At 47.6% G+C, this 22,886-nt stretch overlaps 1 protein-coding gene across 6 annotated transcripts in view; it reads right to left on the reverse strand.

Annotated features, from left to right (window-relative positions):
- The window catches only part of LOC141148336 (interferon-induced very large GTPase 1-like), a 50,411-nt gene that overhangs the window by 15,559 nt on the left and 11,966 nt on the right, over positions 1-22,886 (reverse strand). For all 6 annotated transcript variants that reach the window (XM_073635713.1, XM_073635717.1, XM_073635718.1 and 3 more), the window contains one exon: positions 11,456-11,760. The gene's annotated coding sequence lies outside the window, so the exon portion shown is untranslated. The remainder of the gene's footprint in view (positions 1-11,455; positions 11,761-22,886) is intronic.

The raw sequence follows: 22,886 nt of genomic DNA on the forward strand, positions 1-22,886 counted from the left end.
TACTCTTTCCCCATATAAACTTCTTAAAGCGGAGTTCCACACAAAAATGGAACTTCCGCTTTTCGGAACCCTCCCCCCCTCCGGTGTCACATTTGGCACCTTTCAGGGGGGAGGGGGGTGCAGATACCTGTCTAAGACAGGTATTTGCACCCACTTCCGGCATAGACTCCCATGGGAGTCTATGCTTCTTCCTGTCCCTCCGCGCTGTCTCCTGGGAAACACACAGCTCCCAGGAGATAGCGGGGACCAGTTACGATGCGCAGCGCGACTCGCGCATGCGCAGTAGGGAACCGGGAAGTGAAGCCGCAACGCTTCACTTCCTGATTCCCTCACCTAGGATGGCGGCGGCAGCTGGCGAGAACCGAGCGGGTTCTCTGCGGCGCCTGCCGACATCGCTGGACCCTGGGACAGGTAAGTGGCCATGTATTAAAAGTCAGCAGCTGCAGTATTTGTAGCTGCTGGCTTTTAATATTTTTTTTTTTAGGTTGATGTAGGTGGACCCCCGCTTTAAGCAGGACCTCCATGGATTTGAAATGTCTAATCACCAGGTAGACCGGGGAGTGCCAGAGCACGTACAAGATTTTGGGCAACAACACCATTTTAACAAGGATTATGCGCCCCATAACTTCTAATGGTAACCTGGCCCATGACTGGGTCTTGTGCTTGAGCATTGCAAATAGGGGTTGTATAGTGAGCATAATGTAGTCAGCAGGTGCGTGAGTGATTCGTATGCCCAGATACTTGATGCAGTCTACCCTTTGTAAAGGAAGATGGGCCTGAGTCTGTGGTGTTGGGAAGCTGTCTAAGTATTTGAGATTTATCCCAAATAATTTTGAGTCCTGAGAAGGAGCCAAAATGTTCTATCATAGCCAGGGCTGTGGGTAGTGCTTCTGTGGAGCCATTGATGTATAAGAGGGTGTCGTCAGCATATGTGCTAACCTTCGCGGTCAAAGATCCTACATGCAGCCCCACTACACCTGGATGAGAGTGTAGTGCTATGGATAAGGGTTCCACTGCAAGGGCATACAACGTACAGTGTAGCAAAGAAAAGGGGCATTAGGATTCTGGTAGATGTGGGTCTAGGAATCAGTACAATTGAGGCCTTTCACATAGAAGCGGGTAATGAGGAGTCCTCAAAAATATGACTATAAAGCTTAAGGTGTTTAGGAACCAAAAATTCTGGTTAATATAGTTCCACTGGGAGGCCATCAGAACCCGGCGATTTAGATCAGGGAAATTTCACTATGGCTTCAGCTATCTCCTCTGCTGACAACGGTTTCTCTAACTCCGCCGTTTGTTGCGCCGTGAGTTGTGGGAGCTGCACCTTATTAAAGTGGTTGTAAACCCTTTACAACCACTTTAAACTACAGGCAAGCCAATAATTAGGCTTTCCTGTAGCTGCCCCTGATATCTCCTAAACCTGCACGGTTTAGGAGATATCCCTGTATTTGCATGTGGCGAAGTCATGCGGCACAGGCGCACTTAAGCCAACTAAAGCAATGGCACATACGTGGCGTTGCTTCAGTTGTACTGTGCCATTCGCGGCGGCTCCCGCGCGCATGCGTGGGAGTGACGTCATCGCGGCTCCAGCCAATCACAGCGCTGGAGCCATGATACCCGAAAGCAAGCCCCGGGTGACATGTCGGCGGCCTGAGGGGGAGACGAGAACGGCTGCGGGGGCTTCGTTCTTGGGTAAGTAATTCATAATGAGCTAGTATGCATACTAGCTCATTATGCCTTTATCTTGCAGGGTGTGTTTTTAGTTTTTTTTTTGCAGGAGGGTTACCTTCTTCTTTAAGAAAAGAATCAATAGTAGAGTTGTCTTCCGGGACCGTGGAAGTATATAGCGAGGCAAAGAAGTCCCTGAAAATGTCAGTAAGTTTCCTAGGCTCACACACAAGCTCACCTCCCCGGGAACTAAGTGAGATCACTACCGCTGGTCTCTCCTCGCAGTGCACCAAATAAGCCAATAGTTTACCGGCCCTTTCTCCATGTTCAAATAATTTCTGTTTATGAAAGAACAATTTACATTTGGACTTTTCATATTGCAGTTGTGTGATGACCCTAGAATATAACCTATAAGTGTTCGCCCTGTCTACCGACGGGTTGTCTATAAACGCTCGTTCAGCCACTACCAAGTCAGCTCTCACTTTCTCCATATCAGTTTCAGAAGCTCTTTTCAATCTATTTATACGCATTACCACGGTAGATCTAGCATGTAGCTTAAACGCATCCAAAACAGTGTGTAGTGGAGCTGCCCCCGCATTGTCTAGGAAGTAGTGCCCCCAGTCCGTCAGAATGTCATCATCTTCAGGAAGTAATGTGAACCAGAAGGGATTTAACCTCCACATGGCTGTGCGGCAGGGCTAACGTGGCCCAACAGGGACTGTGGTCCAAGAGTGACCTGGGAGAGAAGCATGCATCCTGTAATCTGGGTAGTAGTGAGCTGGAGATAAGGATTAAGTCTATTCTAGACATAGAGTGATGCAAAGAGGAGAAACATGAAAAGGCTTGGGCATCGGGATGCACAGATCTCCATGTATCAATAAGGTTGAAGCCAGCAATTAGTTTTGCAAATCTGGTTGACTTGGGGGGAGTTTGTACTGGTAAGTTTGTGTGTAGTTTATCCAGGCTAGGGTTAAGGGTCATGTTGAAGTCGCCCAACCAGACAGCCGGAGCTGTTGGGTGCAATGCCATAAAACTAAAGACATCAGATAGAAGTGCAGAATTGAAAGGTGGAAGGAGATAAAATGTCAATATCCAACATGGTTCCCCATATATAGCTGCATGCAAAAAAACACCCAACCAGTGGATCAACCTCAGAACCCCAGGGCTCAAAATTAGTGGATTTAGCTATAAGTACAGAAACGCCTCTAGAATGGGTGGTATGGGCAGAATGGTATGCCTAGCCTATCCAAGGGCGTTTAAGCGCCAAGTGTAAATGACCTTCTATATGGGTTTCTACCAGCATTATTATGTCAGCTCGCTGTTTTAAGGAAGGAGAATACAGCTGACTTCTTAAAAAAGAGGCCATCGATCAAACAGGAAGAATTGTGAGGCTCCAGGGTTCTTGGTGTCCACGTCACATCTTATATATATGTATGAAGAGTGCAGAGAAAAAACTCTCAGCAATGACCCATATTGTTTGCTGTACCATATATCGCTGACCTGTACTCTGCATAACAACATGTCTTTAACCAACTTAAAATATAACCCCGCCCCCCCCGCTTTGCACTGTCCCCGTGTGCGGGCATCATACCCAAACTGCCAACATGTGGACAACATTGTCCAACCTGTGAAACAAACATAAAGTAACCACTGTATGCATGTGACAAAAATAAGTGAAACTGGGAGCATTCACCTCTGACACCCAGACAATTTCCTGTGGAGTCCCCCAGGGTTCACCCTTGTCGCCAGTGCTGTTCAACATCTACATCCGCCCACTCCTCAAAATCTTAAAAAAATCAGACCTCTGCTTCCACTCATACCCTGACGATACCCAAATCTACTTTCGCATCACCGGACAAAAAGACCACCATCAACAACTAGAGAAGTGTCTCACTTTGATAGATGACTGGATGACCATTGGTTCCCTCAAACTCAACGGGTCAAAAACAGAACTTCTCCTCCTACACGCTAACCAAAATCCTGAATCCAAGACTCCATGGATACCTCCCACCATCTTCGGACAGACCATCTCTCCGAGCACCAAAGCCAAGAGTCTCGGAGTTATCTTTGACTCAGAAATGACAATGAATGCACAAATAGGTTCAGTAGTTAGCGGTTCTCACCATCTCCTCCGCCTGCTACGCAGACTCATTCCCTTTATCCCAGAAAAGGACAAAGCAGCAGTAGTTGGAACAATCATCAATTCCCGTCTTGACTACGCAAACTCACTCTACATAGGCTTACCCCAATATCAGCTTGCGCGCCTACAGGCCATTCAAAACGCGGCGGCAAGACTGATAACAGGAAAAAAACCCTGGGAGTCCATCTCCCTATCCCTGAGGAGCCTACATTGGCTAACGGTAAAGAATCGGATCACAGTCAAGATGCTCTGCCTCACCCACAAATGCATACAAGGTAACGCCCCTCAATACCGCCGAGAGAAAATAAAACACTAAACACCTAATCGCAATTTGCGATCATCCAACCAAAACCTCCTCCTCGTTCCCAAATACCGATACAAAGCAAGGGGAGAACGCAGATTCACAGTCCAGGGACCTCGGCTATGGAATACTCTTCCAACTCACATCCGCATGGAAGAAAACCATCTGGCCTTCAGGAAAAAACTCAAAGCCTTCCTCTTCTAAGAAGCTGTTCAAAACTAAACCCATTTAGCGCCTTGAGGCGATTCAGTTCGCATTTGCAGCGATTTAAAAATCATTCATTCATTCATTCATTCAAGTACAGATGAGTACAGTGCAGCTGTGGAAAGAAAGGATATAGAGTAGAACATGCCTGTTAGTATGTTCCAGCACTGGTCTCATAAAAATTCAAGTGGGGTGAAACTTCACTGTTTAACGAAACACAACTTAGGACAAAGCCCACGTGGTGAGATGAACATCTTAGAGAGTTACTTGTCCGCTTCCGCCGGAAAGAACTGCATGCTGGACTAGTACAATAAAAAGGGTGAGGAAAATGGTCTGACCCTGGGATGGCTAGATGATTCCAGACTCATCTATAATAGTTAATAGTGTGGATGCTGGCAATTGTTGGGCAACAGTGACCCCCAGTGGCAGATGTAGGTGAACACCGGAGATATTTCAGCTGAATATGCATCTGTATGGATGGAGATGACGTAGTAAACCTCCTAATGTCTAGTCAGTAGTAAATCAGACAGGAGATTAAATCCTTGCGTTCATGGAGAATATGGGGTATAGAGAGCAATGAGTAATCCAGTAGCATTGAGGGGAATAAAATGAGTAAGGAGAGGTCCCAGTACCAGGACAGGTGCAGTAGGGTGCCCACGTGTCCCGGATCAGGCAAGCTAAATGTATCTAAATTTATCTAACAAAAACACACCCATAGTTGCCAACAGTCCCGATTTTCCCGGGACAATCCCGAATTTGGGACCTCGTCCCGATTTAAGATTGTCCCGATAATTTTCCCGGGGTTTTGAGTTTGTCCCGAGAAAATCGGGAATGTTTTTGCTAAAAACCGGCAGCGGCTACACAAACATGGCCGCCGCCGCCACCACGAGTGTTATTCCCCCTTGTGTTCAGTGCAGAGGAGAGGGGCAGCCAATCGGCTTCTCTCTTCAGTGTGCCTATTGGCTGCAGGGATTGGCGGCCCCACCCCGCTCTCCACTGAACACAAGGAGGATGTAATCATCTGCCGCTGCCCTTCCATTTCAGCTGCACAGAGAGATCATCCCAGGTGTCTTTTGGATGAGGTACAGGGAGAGATGGAGCTGGCTTCTGTTAGACCAGGCTCCGCTGGGGACTCATGATGTGAGGGGGGCTCCGCTGGAGACTCCTGATGTGAGGAGGGGGCTCCGCTGGGGACTCCTGATGTAAGGGGGGGTCCGCTGGGGATTCCTGATGTGAGGAGGGGGCTCCGCTGGGGACTCCTGATGTAAGGGGGGGTCCGCTGGGGACTCCTGATGTAAGGGGGGGTCCGCTGGGGACTCCTGATGTAAGGGGGGTCCACTGGAGACTCGTGATGTGAGGGGGGCTCCGCTGGGGACTTCTGATGTAAAGAGGGGCTCCGCTGGGGACTCCTGATGTGAGGGGGCTCCGCTGGGGACTCCTGATGTAAAGGGGGGCTCCGCTGGGGACTCCTGATGTAAGGGGGGGCTCCGCTGGGGACTCCTGATGTGAGAGGGGGCTCCGCTGGGGACTCCTGATGTGAGAGGGGGCTCCGCTGGGGACTCCTGATGTGAGGAGGGGCTCCGCTGGGGACTCCTGATGTGAGGGGGGCTCCGCTGGGGACTCCTGATGTGAGGGGGGTTCGCTGGGGACTCCTGATGTGAGGGGGGTCCGCTGGGGACTCCTGGAGTGAGGAGGGTCTGCTGGGGACTCCTGATGTAAAGGGGGGCTCCGCTGGGGACTCCTAATGTGAGGGGGGTCCGCTGGGGACTCCTGGTGTGAGGGGGGTCCACTGCGGACTCCTGATGTGAGGGGGGGTCCATTGGGGACTCCTGGTGTGAGGGGGGCTCCGCTGGGGACTCCTGATGTGAGAGGGGCTCCGCTGGGGACTCCTGATGTGAGGGGGCTCCGCTGGGGACTCCTGATGTGAGGGAGGGCTCCGCTGGGGACTCCTGATGTGAAGGGGGGTCCGCTGGGGACTCCTGATGTGAGGGGGGCTCTGCTGGGGACTCCTGATGTGAGGGGGGGTTCGCTGGGGACTCCTGATGTGAGGGGGGCTCTGCTGGGGACTCCTGATGTGAGGGGGCTCCGCTGGGGACTCCTGATGTGAGGGGGGCTCCGCTGGGGACACCTGATGTGAGGGGGGCTCCGCTGGGGACATCTGATGTAAGGGGTGCTCTGCTGGGACAACTGATGCATGGACGGACTCTGCTGGGGCACCTGATGCAAGGACGGACTCTGCTGGGGCACATGATGCAAGAATGGACTCTGCTGGGGCACCTGATGCAAGGAAGGACTCTGCTGGTGGCAGGGGACGTGGCAGGTGACACACTCAGGGATCCCACTGATTCGGCATTATGGTGAGTTAAATGATTTAATTTTATATTACAATGTAATAATAGAAATAATGCACTTCAATCATCCTGACGCCATAACAACCATGGTGCCGGGATGATTGAAGTGCTAACACCAGGTGTTTGGAGTATCTTTATCTGCTGATTGTTAAACTTTCTAGAATACACATATTTCCATTGTTGTGTAGGATCTTTGGCTGCTGTCTCTCCATCCCTCTCCCCCCCTTTCCTTCTCCATCCCTCATTCATCTCAGACTCTAACCACACCCTCTTTGAGCCACACCAATTTAAGACACGCCCACTATTTCGCGTAAACCACGACCATGCTTTGCACACCGCATTTTTACTTTCCCCCTGTGCCATACCCACAAACGCATGCCCCGCCCCCTAATTATAACAAGACTCCGCCTACAGCCAAAAAGTATCCCTAAAAATGTTTTCACAATGTTGGCAACTATGCACACCCAGCTCCACTGAACACAGTGAGCCAGCACTAAATCTAACTAATCCTAGCATCTATCTAGAAGGGTGCTACAAGTATATGAGAACACAAACATTTAGCTCTCTTTCTGTGATGTAGTGCTTGTGGATCACCCTTGTCTGAGGAGCGCAGCAAGGCTTATTGGAGACTGGTGGACTCAGGATACTGGAAATAGAGAGCATCTTCCTTCATCACTTGTCCCACACTTGAGCTGAGTTTTTTTGGTTGTAATATAATTACATCACTGCAGCATAATACACATTGAATGAAATGTGTAATTAAAAGGTGTGCTAAATACACTACTTCAATTGTGCTAAAAAATATATTAAGTTATATGATTGTGCTCTAAAAACTTATCATAAATAAATCATAACAAATACAGTCCATAGAAACAGCCTTGCAGCAGTCTGTTGGAAATCACAAGTCCATCTACTGCATTATAAATGTTAAAACAAATGTGGTATAGGACACAGAAAAGTCAGAGGACACTCAGGTAAAATAGATGTCTCCTTTAAGGCATATGTTAGAATTGCAATCTCTGTCAGCTCACTGTTTATGCTGGTGATCCACTGTTAATCATCTCCAGTAGGGATGAGCTTCGAGTTCGAGTCAAACTCATGTTCGACTCGAACATCGGCTGTTCGCAAGTTCGCCGAACAGCGAACAATTTGGGGTGTTCGCGGCAAATTCGAATGCCGCGGAACACCCTTTAAAAGTCTATGGGAGAAATCAAAAGTGCTCATTTTAAAGGCTTATATTCCTGGTATTGTCATAAAAAGTGTTTGAGGACCTGGGTCCTGCCCCAGGGGACATGGATCAATGCAAAAAAAAGTTTTAAAAACAGCCGTTTTTCGGGGAGCAGTGATTTTAATAATGCTTAAAGTGAAACAATAAAAGTGTAATATCCCTTTAAATTTCATACCTGGGGGGTGTCTATAGTATGCCTGTAAAGGGGCGCATGTTTCCCTGTTTAGAACAGTCTAACAGCAAAATGACATTTCAAAGGAAAAAAAGTCATTTAAAACTACTCGCGGCTATTAATGCATTGCCGGTCCGACAATACACATAGAAGTTCATTGATAAAAACGGCATGGTAATTCCCCACAGGGGAACCCCCGAACCAAAATTTAAAAAAAAATGACGTGGGGGGTCCCCCTAAATTCCATACCAGACCCTTCAGGTCTGGTATGGATATTAAGGGGAACCCCGCGCCAAAATTAAAAAAAAAACGGCGTGGGGTCCCCCCAAAAATCCATACCAGACCCTTATCCGAGCACGCAACCTGGCAGGCTGCAGGAAAAGAGGGGGGACGAGAGAGCGCCCCCCCTCCTGAACCATACCAGGCCACATGCCCTCAACATTGGGAGGGTGCTTTGGGGTAGCCCCCCAAAACACCTTGTCCCCATGTTGATGAGGACAAGGGCCCCATCCCCACAACCCTGGCCGGTGGTTGTGGGGGTCTGCAGGCGGGGGACTTATCGGAATCTGGAAGCCCCCTTTAACAAGGGGACCCCCAGATCCCGGCCCTCCCCCTTGTGTGAAATGGTAAGGGGATACAAAAGTACCCCTACCATTTCACTAAAAAAGTGTCAAAAATGTTAAAAATGACAAGAGACAGTTTTTGACAATTCCTTTATTTAAATGCTTCTTCTTTCTTCTTTCTTCTATCTTCTATCCTCCTTCGGTTTCTTCCCAAATCTTCTTCTTCTTCTGGTTCTTCTGGCTCTTCTGGTTCTTCTGGCTCTTCTGGTTCTTCCTCCGGTGTTCTCGTCCAGCATCTCCTCCGCGGCGTCTTCTTCCCTTCTTCTCCTCGGGCTGCTCCGCATCCATGGCATGGAGGGAGGCTCCCGCTCTTCTCTTCATCTTCTTCTCTTCTTCATCTTCTTCATCTTCTTCTCTTCTTCATCTTCTTCTCCGGGCCGCTCCGCATCCATGGCATGGAGGGAGGCTCCTGCTGTGTGACGCTTCTCCTATTCTGACGGTTCTTAAATAACGGGGGGAGGCCACCTGGTGACCCCGCCCCCTCTGACGCACTGTGCCTTGACGGGACTTCCCTGTGACATCACGGGGAATGCCACAGGGAAGCCCCGTCATGTCCCCGTGCGTCAGAGGGGGGCGGGGTCACCGGGTGGCACCGCCCCCCGTTATTTAAGAACCATCAGAAGAGGAGAAGCGTCATACAGTGGGAGCCTCCCTCCATGCCATGGATGCGGAGCGGCCCGGAGAAGAAGATAAGGAAGAGAAGAAGATGAAGAAGAGAAGAAGATGAAGAGAAGAGCGGGAGCCTCTCTCCATGCCATGGATGCGGAGCGGCCCGAGGAGAAGAAGGGAAGAAGACGCCACGGAGGAGATGCTGGACGCGAACACTGGAGGAAGAAACAGAAGAGCCAGAAGAACCAGAAGAAGAAGAAGAAGATGAAGGAAGATAGAAGAAAGAAGAAGCATTTAAATAAAGGAATTGTCAAAAACTGTCTCTTGTCATTTTTAACATTTTTGACACTTTTTTAGTGAAATGGTAGGGGTACTTTTGTACCCCCTTACCATTTCACACAGGGGGTAGGGCCGGGATCTGGGGGTCCCCTTGTTAAAGGGGGCTTCCAGATTCCGATAAGCCCCCCACCTGCAGACCCCCACAACCACCGGCCAGGGTTGTGGGGATGAGGCCCTTGTCCTCATCAACATGGGGACAAGGTGTTTTGGGGGGCTACCCCAAAGCACCCTCCCAATGTTGAGGGTATGTGGCCTGGTACGGTTCAGGAGGGGGGGCGCTCTCTCGTCCCCCCTCTTTTCCTGCGGCCTGCCAGGTTGCGTGCTCGGATAAGGGTCTGGTATGGATTTTTGGGGGGACCCCACGCCGTTTTTTTTTTTAAATTTTGGCACGGGGTTCCCCTTAATATCCATACCAGACCTGAAGGGTCTGGTATGGAATTTAGGGGGACCCCCCACATCATTTTTTTTTTTATTTTGGTTTGGGGGTTCCCCTGTGGGGAATTCCCATGCCGTTTTTATCAATGTACTTCTATGTGTATTGTCGGACCGGCAATGCATTAATAGCCGCGAGTAGTTTTAAATGACTTTTTTTCCTTTGAAATGTCATTTTGCTGTCAGACTATTCTTAACAGGGAAACATGCGCCCATTTACAGGCATACTATAGACACCCTCCAGGTATGAAATTTAAAGGGATATTACACTTTTATTGTTTCACATTAAGCATTATTAAAATCACTGCTCCCGAAAAAACGGCCGTTTTTAACACTTTTTTTTGCATTGATCCATGTCCCCTGGGGCAGGACCCAGGTCCCCAAACACTTTTTATGACAATACCATGACTATAAGCCTTTAAAATTAGCACTTTTGATTTCTCCCATAGACTTTTAAAGGGTGTTCCGCTGCATTTGAATTTGCCGCGAACACCCCAAATTGTTCGCTGTTCGGCGAACTTGCGAACAGCCGATGTTCGAGTCGAAGCTCATCCCTACTGGAGATGATTAACAGCGGATCACCAGCATAAACAGTGAGCTGACAGAGATTGCAATTCTAACATATGCCTTAAAGGAGACATCTATTTTACCTGAGTGTCCTCTGACTTTTCTGTGTCCTATACCACATTTGTTTTAACATTTATAATGCAGTAGGTGGACTTGTGATTTCCAACAGACTGCTGCAAGGCTGTTTCTATGGACTGTATTTGTTATGATTTATTTATGATAAGTTTTTAGAGCACAATCATATAACTTAATATATTTTTTAGCACAATTGAAGCAGTGTATTTAGCTCACCTTTTAATTACACATTTTAAGTTTCTAATAGTGGCATTAGAGCACTAAGTAAAGGTGCAGCTTTATACAGATTATTTTAATTTGATTATTTTAATTTGTTTGTGTATATGAAAATACATCTGAGTGTAATATTAGCACGTAAGAAATTTGAATCACCATGATTTAGCACATATTAATTTTAGGAATTCTTAAATAGCCACATAAATGCACAATTTTTCAAAGCTACTAATTACCCACTAATAGAATCCATAAAGTACTTTAGTTTTATTATTTTAAAATTGAATGAAATGCTTTTCCTTTTGCACAAGTGTACAATCTGTTGGCCAAGACAAGGAGACATAAACACAGTAGGTTCAATTTACAAAAATGTACATGTAATATGTGCGCCATTTTCATTATTATGGATTGCTTCATTTTTTACAAGGTTTATTCACAAATACCACATGGATCAGATAGTATTACAGTACACATGAACTAGATAGTGGAAATGCACATAGGCTTTGAAATGTTATTGGCCAGAAATTACTCACATTCATTCAGGCACGGTGACAAGGCAGTCAGTTCAGGATAGCTGGGTGTCATTGTCTGTAAATATCTGAGAAATTCTCCACAAGCCTCTTCTCCTTTCTCTTGTAGAATGTGTAGTAACATTTCAGTCCTCTCTTTTGGTGTCTTTGCTGCATCCAGACCTTTTCGATCCTCCAGAGTGATGGAGTGCAAGTCATTATATAGCCAGCGCACATCTTTCTTCAATATTTCGGGTAATTTTTCCCTCAGTTCAGTAATGATACATAACCCCGACCTGGCTGTAGTCATGGCTTCTTATAATCAAAGCCTGGTAGAAAAGAGGCAGAATGGTCATAATGAAGTGGTTTTCGTGTTCACATTATTCTGTAACATTATTGAGAAAACAAATATGCTGGGTCATGCAAAGTACTTAATTTTCTCCCTCCCACTTGTACAATAGGATTCTGGACTGCCCAGTTAAGTCTGCAGTGTTCCCAGGCTTTTCTGGGCTCTGCCCTCCACCCTGTGGTTCTTATAAAAAGGTGGAAGGCTCAGTCCAGATAGGGGCTGGGGGACCCCATGGGAGAAGAGTGAGAGGTCTGAAGAAGAGGATGTAACCAGGATCAACCCACCACTACTACCCTAAGGGAACCTAAATTGCAGCGTATGGACTTTTATCTGCAAAGGAATGCTTGGGCAGCCTAAGAATAGCTAGTTAGGGACTTGAGTGTTGAACTGAACTGTTGTAGAGTTTTGGAGTAAAGTTTCATTAACCATTTCAAAGCCTGGTCTTAAGTTTTTTTTCTTTTGAAAAGCCAGTGGCGTGTGAAACACACCCAAAAACTCCACCCGGTGCCAAAAAAAGTGCGCACACATAAAGAGTGACACAAAACGTGCAACGGGTGTTACACTGTCCTCCACTAGGAAGGACCTTACCCTAATCCCCTGGGGCGTTAGGCTCCTGACAGGGACTGGGGTACTCACTAGGTCCATCTGACCAAGTCCTTTCTCTGGAGGCTCTGCCAAAACAGACTCACCCAAGTACTCGGTGCGGCTCCCCCGAAGGGAGACCCCATGAAAGAGGGCGAACTAAGCCAGAAGGCCATGTCCACCCCCTCCCAAGATGTTCAGGGTAGGCCCGAGGACCCCACACCCTACTAATCACACTGTGACAAACGTGTAACGTAATGTGTAAACACACAACCAAAAAAATACAAAAAAGTGACAACACAGGGGTAAATAAATAGAAAGTGGGGAGAAGGAAGGTGGGAGAAGTGAAAGTGGCCATTGTGCAATACAATGGTCGGCCCTTCGGCCAGGAATATCCTGTTCTGAAGTTGCTACCAAGAACAATGGGGTAGTGGCGCTGCCAGATTTGTTCATGAGTAAATACACAAGTTCATCAGATTAGTCCTTTAAGGCAGTGGTCATCAACCCTGTTCTCAGGACCCACTAACAGGCCAGGTTTGCAAGATAACTGAAATGCATCACAGGTGATATCATTTGCTGCTCAGTGATTGCAGTATTCTAGTCTGCCTCTCCCCAAGGTAATACATAAAACCTGGCCTGTTAGTGGGCCCTGAGGACAGGGTTGATGACCACTGCTTTAAGATCTCTACAAAAACTCCCAGCATGCTTAGGGAGTTGCTCCATCCTGAAACCAGTTTTGTGCCTGTTTAGACTGGGGAGTGTGATGAGACAACACCTGTGTGGTAAGCCCCTGTAATAGAGAGATAGGTGCTGGGGACAGCACAAGGCTGCGACTAGCTGATAGCCAGGGAACCTGTGTGTAGTAAGTGGCCAAGTTGGCAAGGATTTATTTTCATGTTTCTTTTTGTTTTGCTGTTTTTGAACATTGTGAATAGCCAGTTGCCGACCGCCGCACGAACATATACGTCCTCAGAGCGGCACGGGCAGGCAAAAGGGCTTACAGGTACGTCCTTGCCTGCACGCGGGGGGGGACCCCCCCCCCCGGTGCCTGCGGCGGTCGGCAAATCCTCTCCGGCGATCGGTGGTGAGGGGGAGGCCATCCATTCGTGACCCCCCCCTCGCGATCGCTCCCAGCCAATGGGATCATTTCCCTGCCTCTGTATTGTACACAGAGGCAGAGGAAATGATGTCATCTCTCCTCGGCTCAGCATTTTCCATTCCGGCGCCGAGGAGAGAAGACTGTAATGTGAGTGCACAAACACTACACACACAGTAGAACATGCCAGGCACACATTACACCCCCGATCCCCCCCCAGTCACCCCTCCCCCCTCCCTGTCACACTGACACCAAGCAGGTTTTTTTTTTTTTTTCTGATTACTGCATGGTGTCAGTTACTGTGTTAGGTCAGTTAGGGTTAGCCCCCTTTAGGTCTAGGATACCCCCCTAACCCCCCCTAATAAAGTTTTAACCCCTTGATCACCCCCTGTCACCAGTGTCGCTAAGCGATCATTTTTCTGATCGCTGTATTAGTGTCGCTGGTGACGCTAGTTAGGGACGTAAATAATTAGGTTCGCCGTCAGCGTTTTATAGCGACAGGGACCCCCATATACTATCTAATAAATGTTTTAACCCCTTGATTGCCCCCTAGTTAACCCTTTCACCACTGATCACCGTATAACCGCTACGGTGAAGCTGGTTAGTTAGTTTATTTTTTTATAGTGTCAGGGCACCCGCCGTTTATTACCGAATAAAGGTTTAGCCCCCTGATCGCCCGGCGGTGATATGCGTCGCCCCAGGCAGTGTCAGATTAGCTCCAGTACCGCTAACACCCACGCACGCACTGTACGCCTCCCTTAGTGGTATAGTATCTGAACGGATCAATATCTGATCCGATCAGATCTATACTAGTGTCCCCAGCAGTTTAGGGTTCCCAACAACGCAGTGTTAGCGGGATCAGCCCAGATACCTGCTAGCACCTGCGTTTTGCCCCTCCGCCCGGCCCAGCCCAGCCCACCCAAGTGCAGTATCGATCGATCACTGTCACAAAAATACTAAACGCATAACTGCAGCATTTGCAGAGTCAGGTCTGATCCCTGCGATCGCTAACAGTTTTTTTGGTAGCTTTTTATTGAACTGGCAAGCACCAGCGGCCTAGTACACCCCGGTCGTAGTCAAACCAGCGCTGCAGTAACACTTGGTGACGTGGCGAGTCCCATAAGTGCAGTTCAAGCTGGTGAGGTGGCAAGCACAAGTAGTGGCCTGCTGCCACCAAGAAGACAAACACAGGCCCGTCGTGCCCATAGTGCCCTTCCTGCTGCATTCGCCAATCCTAATTGGGAACCCACCGCTTCTGCAGCGCCCGTACTTCCCCCATTCACATCCCCAACCTAATGCAGTCGGCTGCATGAGAGACATTTTCTTTATGTCCTCCCGAGTACCCCTACCCAGCGAACCCCCCCAAAAAAGATATGTCTGCAGCAAGCGCGGATATAGGCGTGACACCCGCTATTATTGTCCCTCCTGTCCTGACAATGCTGGTCTTTGCATTGGTGAATGTTTTGAACGCTACCATACACTAGTTGAGTATTAGCGTAGGGTACAGCATTGCACAGACTAGACACACTTTCACAGGGTCTCCCAAGATGCCATCGCATTTTGAGAGACCCGAACCTGGAACCGGTTACAGTTATAAAAGTTACAGTTACAAAAAAAGTATAAAAAAAAAACAAAAAAAACAAAAACACAAACAAAAATATAAAATAAAAAAAAATAGTGGCGTTTTATTGTTCTCTCTCTCTCTATTCTCTCTCTATTGTTCTGCTCTTTTTTACTGTATTCTATTCTGCAATGTTTTATTGTTATTATGTTTTATCATGTTTGCTTTTCAGGTATGCAATTTTTTATACTTTACCGTTTACTGTGCTTTATTGTTAACCATTTTTTTGTCTTCAGGTACGCCATTCACAACTTTGAGTGGTTATACCAGAATGATGCCTGCAGGTTTAGGTATCATCTTGGTATCATTCTTTTCAGCCAGCGGTCGGCTTTCATGTAAAAGCAATCCTAGCGGCTAATTAGCCTCTAGACTGCTTTTACAAGCAGTGGGAGGGAATGCCCCCCCCACCGTCTTCCGTGTTTTTCTCTGGCTCTCCTGTCTCAACAGGGAACCTGAGAATGCAGCCGGTGATTCAGCCAGCTGACCATAGAGCTGATCAGAGACCAGAGTGGCTCCAAACATCTCTATGGCCTAAGAAACCGGAAGCTACGAGCATTTTATGACTTAGATTTCGCCGGATGTAAATAGCGCCATTGGGAAATTGGGGAAGCATTTTATCACACCGATCTTGGTGTGGTCAGATGCTTTGAGGGCAGAGGAGAAATCTAGGTCTAATAGACCCCAATTTTTTCAAAAAAGAGTACCTGTCACTACCTATTGCTATCATAGGGGATATTTACATTCCCTGAGATAACAATAAAAATGTAAATTTAAAAAAAAAATGAAAGGAACAGTTTAAAAATAAGATAAAAAAGCAAAAAAATAATAAAGAAAAAAAAAGCACCCCTGTCCCCTCTGCTCTCGCGCTAAGGCGAACGCAAGCGTCTGTCTGGCGTCAAATGTAAACAGCAATTGCACCATGCATGTGGGGTATCACCGCGAAGGTCAGATCGAGGGCAGTAATTTTAGCAGTAGACCTCCTCTGTAAATCTAAAGTGGTAACCTGTAAAGGCTTTTAAAAATGTATTTATTTTGTTGCCACTGCACGTTTGTGCGCAATTTTAAAGCATGTCATGTTTGGTATCCATGTACTCGGCCTAAGATCATCTTTTTTATTTCATCAAACATTTGGGCAATATAGTGTGTTTTAGTGCATTAAAATTTAAAAAAGTGTGTTTTTTCCCCAAAAAATGCGTTTGAAAAATCGCTGCGCAAATACTGTGTGAAAAAAAAAATGAAACACCCACCATTTTAATCTGTAGGGCATTTGCTTTAAAAAAATATATAATGTTTGGGGGTTCAAAGTAATTTTCTTGCAAAAAAAAATAATTTCCTGACAGACTCCATGGCAGCCTACGTGTGGGTTAACCCCGCCTCCTCTCCAATGCTATAGGACCCCCTACCCTATAAGAATGAGCTCACCTGTACAGACTGTGTTCCTTTTTTGTCCTCCTCCATGGACCTACATCACAATTGTTCCTGTTGACGTCCGGTCGGATTGTTCCAGAATCTAGCATACCATGGTACGGTGTGGCTCAGGGCCCAGCTATGAGCGGGCGAGTAGCTTTCATGGCACTAAAATACCCCACTCGTGGAGGGTGGATGCCTCATTATGCTTGAAGGTGGACGCATCATCGGCTGGCAAAGTCTGCAAATTTTTTACTTCTTCCATGGCAGTCGTTTCTTTGTATATACTATTATGTTGTTTGTCTCCCGGTTCTCCGCGGTACTCCCCGGTACCTCTGTGTCCCCTCATGGCATTCGGAACGCTTCTGCGTTCCAGGCCGCTGCGGTGCTTCCGGGTAGCGGCCGCCGCAGTCGTTCTGCGCGTGCGCGGGGCCTTCGTGAAAACTAGGCTTGGCTCGCGCATGCGCGGAGTGGCGAATCTTCCGGCGGCCGCACAGGCACCGTATGGCTGTCTCCCACGGCGCAGGCGCGTGGTGGGGGAGCGGTGACGTCACTCAGGCGGGGGACTTGATTGTCTGTCATCGCCTGTCAAGGACGGGATTTCCCGCAGACAGTAAGCGGCAACTTCCCCCAGCCTGGTCAGTGTTGGTCTAACTGAGTTTTCTCCCCTTAAGGGTAAAATTGAAGATAAAATAAATAAAAATTTATAAACATATATGCATATATTGAAGAAAATATATAAAGAAATAAAAGTGGACTTTATACTTCTATGTACTCGTTCTTACTTTATACAGCATGTATCTACACTCCTGTTTGGATTGTGAGTAAAAAAAAAAAAAAAAAATAAATAGATATATATATATAATAATAATCATAAATAAAATATATATGTAAATATATATATATCTTATATAATATTTCCGGTTGGCTCGGTTTGTGTAGCATTTCCGGGTCATCTGTAGACCATCAGTGTCATGGTGACGTTCTGTCCAGCGGTTATGGATAGGTCACTGCCTTCATACAGCCAGCCCTTATGCACAAGGTGCGTGCAGGCGAGGGGAGGGGCCGAGGTTGAAGTCTCAAGGGATTGAGATTGCGTTTTGTCCCCCCCCCCATTCTTTTTTCAGCTCTTTTTGAGATCAGATGACAGAGACCTTGCCAGGCCACAACATTTACAAGAGGAGATGTCACCATTCCTCCTCCAACTAGAGGATATGTTGCCATTCCTCCTACAACTAGAGGAGACGTTGCCATTCCTCCTCCATCTAGAGGAGACGTTGCCATTCCTCCTCCATCCAGAGGAGATGTTGCCATTCCTCCTCCATCCAGAGGAGATGTTGCCATTCCTCCTCCATCCAGAGGAGATGTTGCCATTCCTCCTCCATCCAGAGGAGATGTTGCCATTCCTCCTCCATCCAGAGGAGATGTTGCCATTCCTCCTCCATCCAGAGGAGAGGTTGCCATTCCTCCTCCATCCAGAGGAGATGTTGCCATTCCTCCTCCATCCAGAGGAGATGTTGCCATTCCTCCTCCATCCAGAGGAGATGTTGCCATTCCTCCTCCATCCAGAGGAGATGTTGCCATTCCTCCTCCATCCAGAGGAGATGTTGCCATTCCTCCTCCATCCAGAGGAGATGTTGCCATTCCTCCTCCATCTAGAGGAGATGTTGCCATTCCTCCTCCATCCAGAGGAGAGGTTGCCATTCCTCCTCCATCCAGAGGAGATGTTGCCATTCCTCCTCCATCCAGAGGAGATGTTGCCATTCCTCCTCCATCTAGAGGAGATGTTGCCATTCCTCCTTCATCTAGAGGAGATGGTGCCATTCCTCCTCCAGTCACCGTACCCACCGCCCTATCAGCCGCTCGGATGGCAGAGCCTGCTGGAGATGTGGGACACGAGTCTCGGAAGGCGAGTCTGTATGTGTCCACTGTTGTGCCTGGGCGGTTGGGGATAAGATACAGAAAACAAGATTATGGAGGCTCTTGTGAAAGAGGTGAGGAAGCAATCCCTAGGAGATGGGAGACATCCCTCACATGGAGCCAGTTGTCCATTCCACCCGGCTCCTTGACTGGTATAGCCCAAGGGTTTCAGGTCCTTCCCAGCCCTACGCTGCTTCTCCGGATTCTTCTGACATCAAGTTGGAAGGGGATGAATGTGTCGGAAGCTCTGATGTCTCTCTGATTCCTTCACGAGTCAAAGCGATTTAAGGAAGCCCTTAAGTGAGTAGACCCTTCCTCCCCCCCTAAGCATAGTAGTTCTTTAAGCACCTGGGGGAAGGGCGCTCTCTCTCTCTCTCTTTCTGCTCCTCACGGATGAAAGGATGAGGAGTGCATCTAAGTGGACGAGAAAACTTCCACATCAAACTATACCTCCAGAGTGTATCCCTTCAAGTCAGAAGAAGTGGAGTGTCGGGGAAACACTCCCCTTATAAATGCAGCGTTGTTGCGTCTGACATTACAGGTTGCTCTACCTTAGAAGATGCCGTGTCCTGCAGGACAGGCTCGAGAGAAGTCAGATCAAGATCTCAAGGAAGCTTACAGGTTTGTCAGTATGGCTTGTAACCCTGCCCTAGCAGCTATGTCCAAAGGTTATGGAAGCCTGGACAGAGATTGCAGTCTTCGTACTCAGGGAGCTTCGGAAGAGTTCTCCAGAAGATTAGCAGTAAAGGAGCTGAAGCCGGCGACAATCTGCTTCACCTGTTGGCCTGGACTAAATGATCCTCGGTCATGGTTCAACGGGCCTTATAGTTACGTCTTCCCCAGATTAAGCGTCTGCTCGGTCAGAAGAATCCCCAGTACGGGAGGTGTTGAACGCTAGTGAGAAGCTTGTGTTTTAAGTCCCGGCTGGGTCTTCATAAAGAACTGGAGCAGAGTGCAAGCATCCTTCCGTAAAACCCGCTAAGAGTAGGGCGTCTGTTGGTCGGGAACCAGCCGAAACTTTTGGGTTACACCCGCCCACGGGTGCCTGGGCGGGGAGGCTCGTCTGCTCCTCTTCCGGCATGTCTGGGTGGCCTCCATCACTGGTTACTGGACTGTCAAGATGGTTTTATCGATCCACACATGGTCCTTCACTAATACCCCTTTCCCCAGATTTATTCCACTCTGCTAACTCAGTTGGAAGAGCAGGAGCAGGTGTTACTGTACACGCCCCGAGGGACGTAGAATTCCAGGGGTATACTTTCCTCTCTTCTCAAACACAAAAGTAACAGTTTTGGTGTCTAGTATTAGATCTATCTTACCTATACAAGTATATAAAATTTGTAGATACGTTGGAAGGCTCTGTCGACCTTCTATACGGCCAGGACATTGGCTAATCCCAATTGACTTAAAAGATGTTACCTCTGGTTCCAAATTGGGCGAGACCATCTACAGTTCTTCTTCTTCCTTATCGGGCTGATGACCTCACACGTGTCTTCTTAAAATTTCTCCGGCCATAGTGGCCCTCATTTAAACGAGAGGGGTACGTCTTTATCACTATTTCGGTGACCTCGCCTTGCTATCCTAACACAAAGACCAGTTGCTGGTTCTCAGGGAACTGGTTTTCTCCACCCTGACCAGCTTCAGGTGGCTCCTAAAAAAAAAAAAAAAAAAAAGAACTACCGCCTCGACGGTCTTCACGACCCCTATGGTCAAGTGGTCTCTGCAGAGGTTATACCCGCTCCAGTCAGGTTTTCTGCAGCGAGGGAGATCAAGGGGCAACAGTCAACCTATTTACATATCAACGGCGTGGAGCAGCCTCTTCTGGTGTCTTCAGCGCAAAATCTGCTCAATTGCCACTTCATTGCCCCATCTCATGGTCAAGGTCACGACTGATGCCAGCGGTTCCGGTTGGGGAGCCATCTGCAGTTAGGATCTGGCTTAAGGCAAGTTGGGTACGCGTCTTCTCAACCCGGGCTAGAATGTCCCGGATCTTCGGACAGCCTAGTGTGCCCTTCAGTTCCTCTCCCATCTCCGGAAGGGAGAGTCAGTATTATAAAGAATGAATGACACAATGGCGATCTTCTATGTGAAGAGTCATAGGGGCACTCGAAGCTCCACACTATGCCGGAAGATCAAGCCCATCATATCTTGGGCCCAGCCTGACTGGCATTTCAATGGCCTATATTCCTCGAATCTAGATCGTCTGATCGTATTTCTATACGCAAACACTAAAGAATGGTCTTCTCGTGTGCAGACATTCAAGCGGATTCTGTTCCTAGGAGTCAATCTCGAAGTGGATCTTTTTCTTTTTCTTCACAGGCAACCTCAAGCTGGTGAGGTGTTACAACCTGGGGTCATTACAGCTAGGCCTCTGGAGTGGATGCCCTGACAGATCGTTTTTAGCTTCAAGAGGGCATACGCCTTTTCTATCAATCCCAATAATTCTCAGGTTCTTACGAAGATCTCATGAGGAAGCAGTCAAAGTGGTGGCAGTAGCCCCTTACTGGCCAATCGCCCTTGACTCCCCCTCCTGAGCCAGCTCAGCTTCCGGGATCCGGTGTCTCTCCCTCTCAGGCTGGTCCTTCTTTCTCAAGGGACAGTTCTGCACCCTTGTCCGGCTCGGATGCGCTTCAAGGGTGATTGCCACTCTCATGAACTCTACTGGGACGAGCATGAATTAGGTCGACAGGAGAATTCAGGACAAGTCGGTTGAGTTCTCATTCTCTGAGCAGGTCATGTAGAAATCCAAAAGCTCAGGATATCTTCAGCTTTTTCGGCCTAGATTTATCTCTATCCATCAGCTCTCTTAGGGTCCAAGTCTCAGCCTTGTTGGCCTTCTCCAGAACTTCGTGGGCTGTTTACCCTTTAGTCCACCAACCATCCCATGGGCAGCTAAAGCTTAGCCCTCAAAAGGAAACCAAGATTTCCCAATTGAGACCTTCCCCTTGTCATTGGCTCACTGTCTGAACTCAGTAATACGGGGTCCTCCCCGCTTTCTATTGGAGGCCTTTTTAACTAAAATCAATGTCATAGTAGCCATTACCTTGGCTAGAGGGTCTCGGAGGTCACGTCCCTAGGTTACGAAGAATCTTTTTTCTGTCCTTCTTCCCGGACCAGATGGTCCTTTTTCCCATGCTCAGCTCAAATCCAAGAATTACCTCAAGGTTCCATAGGATCCAGGAAATCGTCCTATACTCTGGTCATAGACGAAATTCTGAAAGTATACCTGCAAGCTACTTCCTTCCTTCTGGACATTCTGTCTACCTGTCCATCCTGCATTTCGGCAGTAACAAACTGAATCAAGCCTCGTCCAGAACTGTACAGTTTGTTCATCAGCCTTATAGAGATAGGATCCTGACTCCTCCGGAGGCGATGACGGCACGTTCCACCAAGGGTATAGCGGCCTCATGGGCAGCAGCCCGGTACGTGTGTTCAGGCGTTATCTGCAAGCGACCTCAAGGGCCCCTATTAAAACCTTAATGTCAGATTACTTTACTGAGCCTGCTTCGCTTTCTTCTGTGAGCTTTGGTTTATAAATCCTGTCGGTTGACGGGTCAAATTATATTATTGCTGTTCAGCATACCCACCCGTGTGGAATGGCTAGTTATTTCCCACACGTAGGCTGCCATGGAGTCTGTCAGGAAAAAGGAAAATTTATTATCAAATACTTACCGTAATTTTCCTTTCCTGATGGACTCCATGGCAGACGGAGTTCCCACCCATCGGTCAATGAGTAGGCTAGTTACGGAACACAGTCTGTACAGGTGAGCTCATTCTTATAGGGTAGGGGGTCCTATAGCATTGGAGAGGAGGCGGGGTTAACCCACACGTAGGCTGCCATGGAGTCCATCAGGAAAGGAAAATTACGGTAAGTATTTGATAATAAATTTTCCTTTTTTTTCATGTAATCAAAAAGTGTCAGAAAGGGCTTTGTCTTCAAGTGGTTAGAAGAGTAGGTGATGTGTGACATAAGCTTCTAAATGTTGTGCATAAAATGCCAGGACAGTTCAAACCCCCCCCCAAATGACCCCATTTTGGAAAGTAGACGCCCCAAGCTATTTGCTGAGAGGCATGTCGAGTCCATGGAATATTTTATATTGTGACACAAGTTGCGGGAAAGAGACAAATTATTTATTTATTTTTTTTTTTGCACAAAGTTGTCACTAAATGATATATTGCTCAAACATGCCATGGGAATATGTGAAATTACACCCCAAAATACATTCTGTTGCTTCTCCTGAGTATGGGGATACCACACGTGTGGGACTTTTTGGGAGCCTAGCTGCGCACGGGACCCCGAAAACCAAGCACTGCCTTCAGGCTTTCTAAGGGCGTAAATTTTTGATTTCACTCTTCACTGCCTATCACAGTTTCGGAGGCCATGGAATGCCCAGGTGGCACAATCTTGTCTTTCTTCATTTTCAAAAACAAATGAGAGCTGCAAAATACTCACCATGCCTCTCAGCAAATAGCTTGGGGT

This window comes from Aquarana catesbeiana, linkage group LG06 (genome assembly GCF_042186555.1).
Source record: "Aquarana catesbeiana isolate 2022-GZ linkage group LG06, ASM4218655v1, whole genome shotgun sequence".
NCBI lineage: Eukaryota > Metazoa > Chordata > Amphibia > Anura > Ranidae > Aquarana > Aquarana catesbeiana.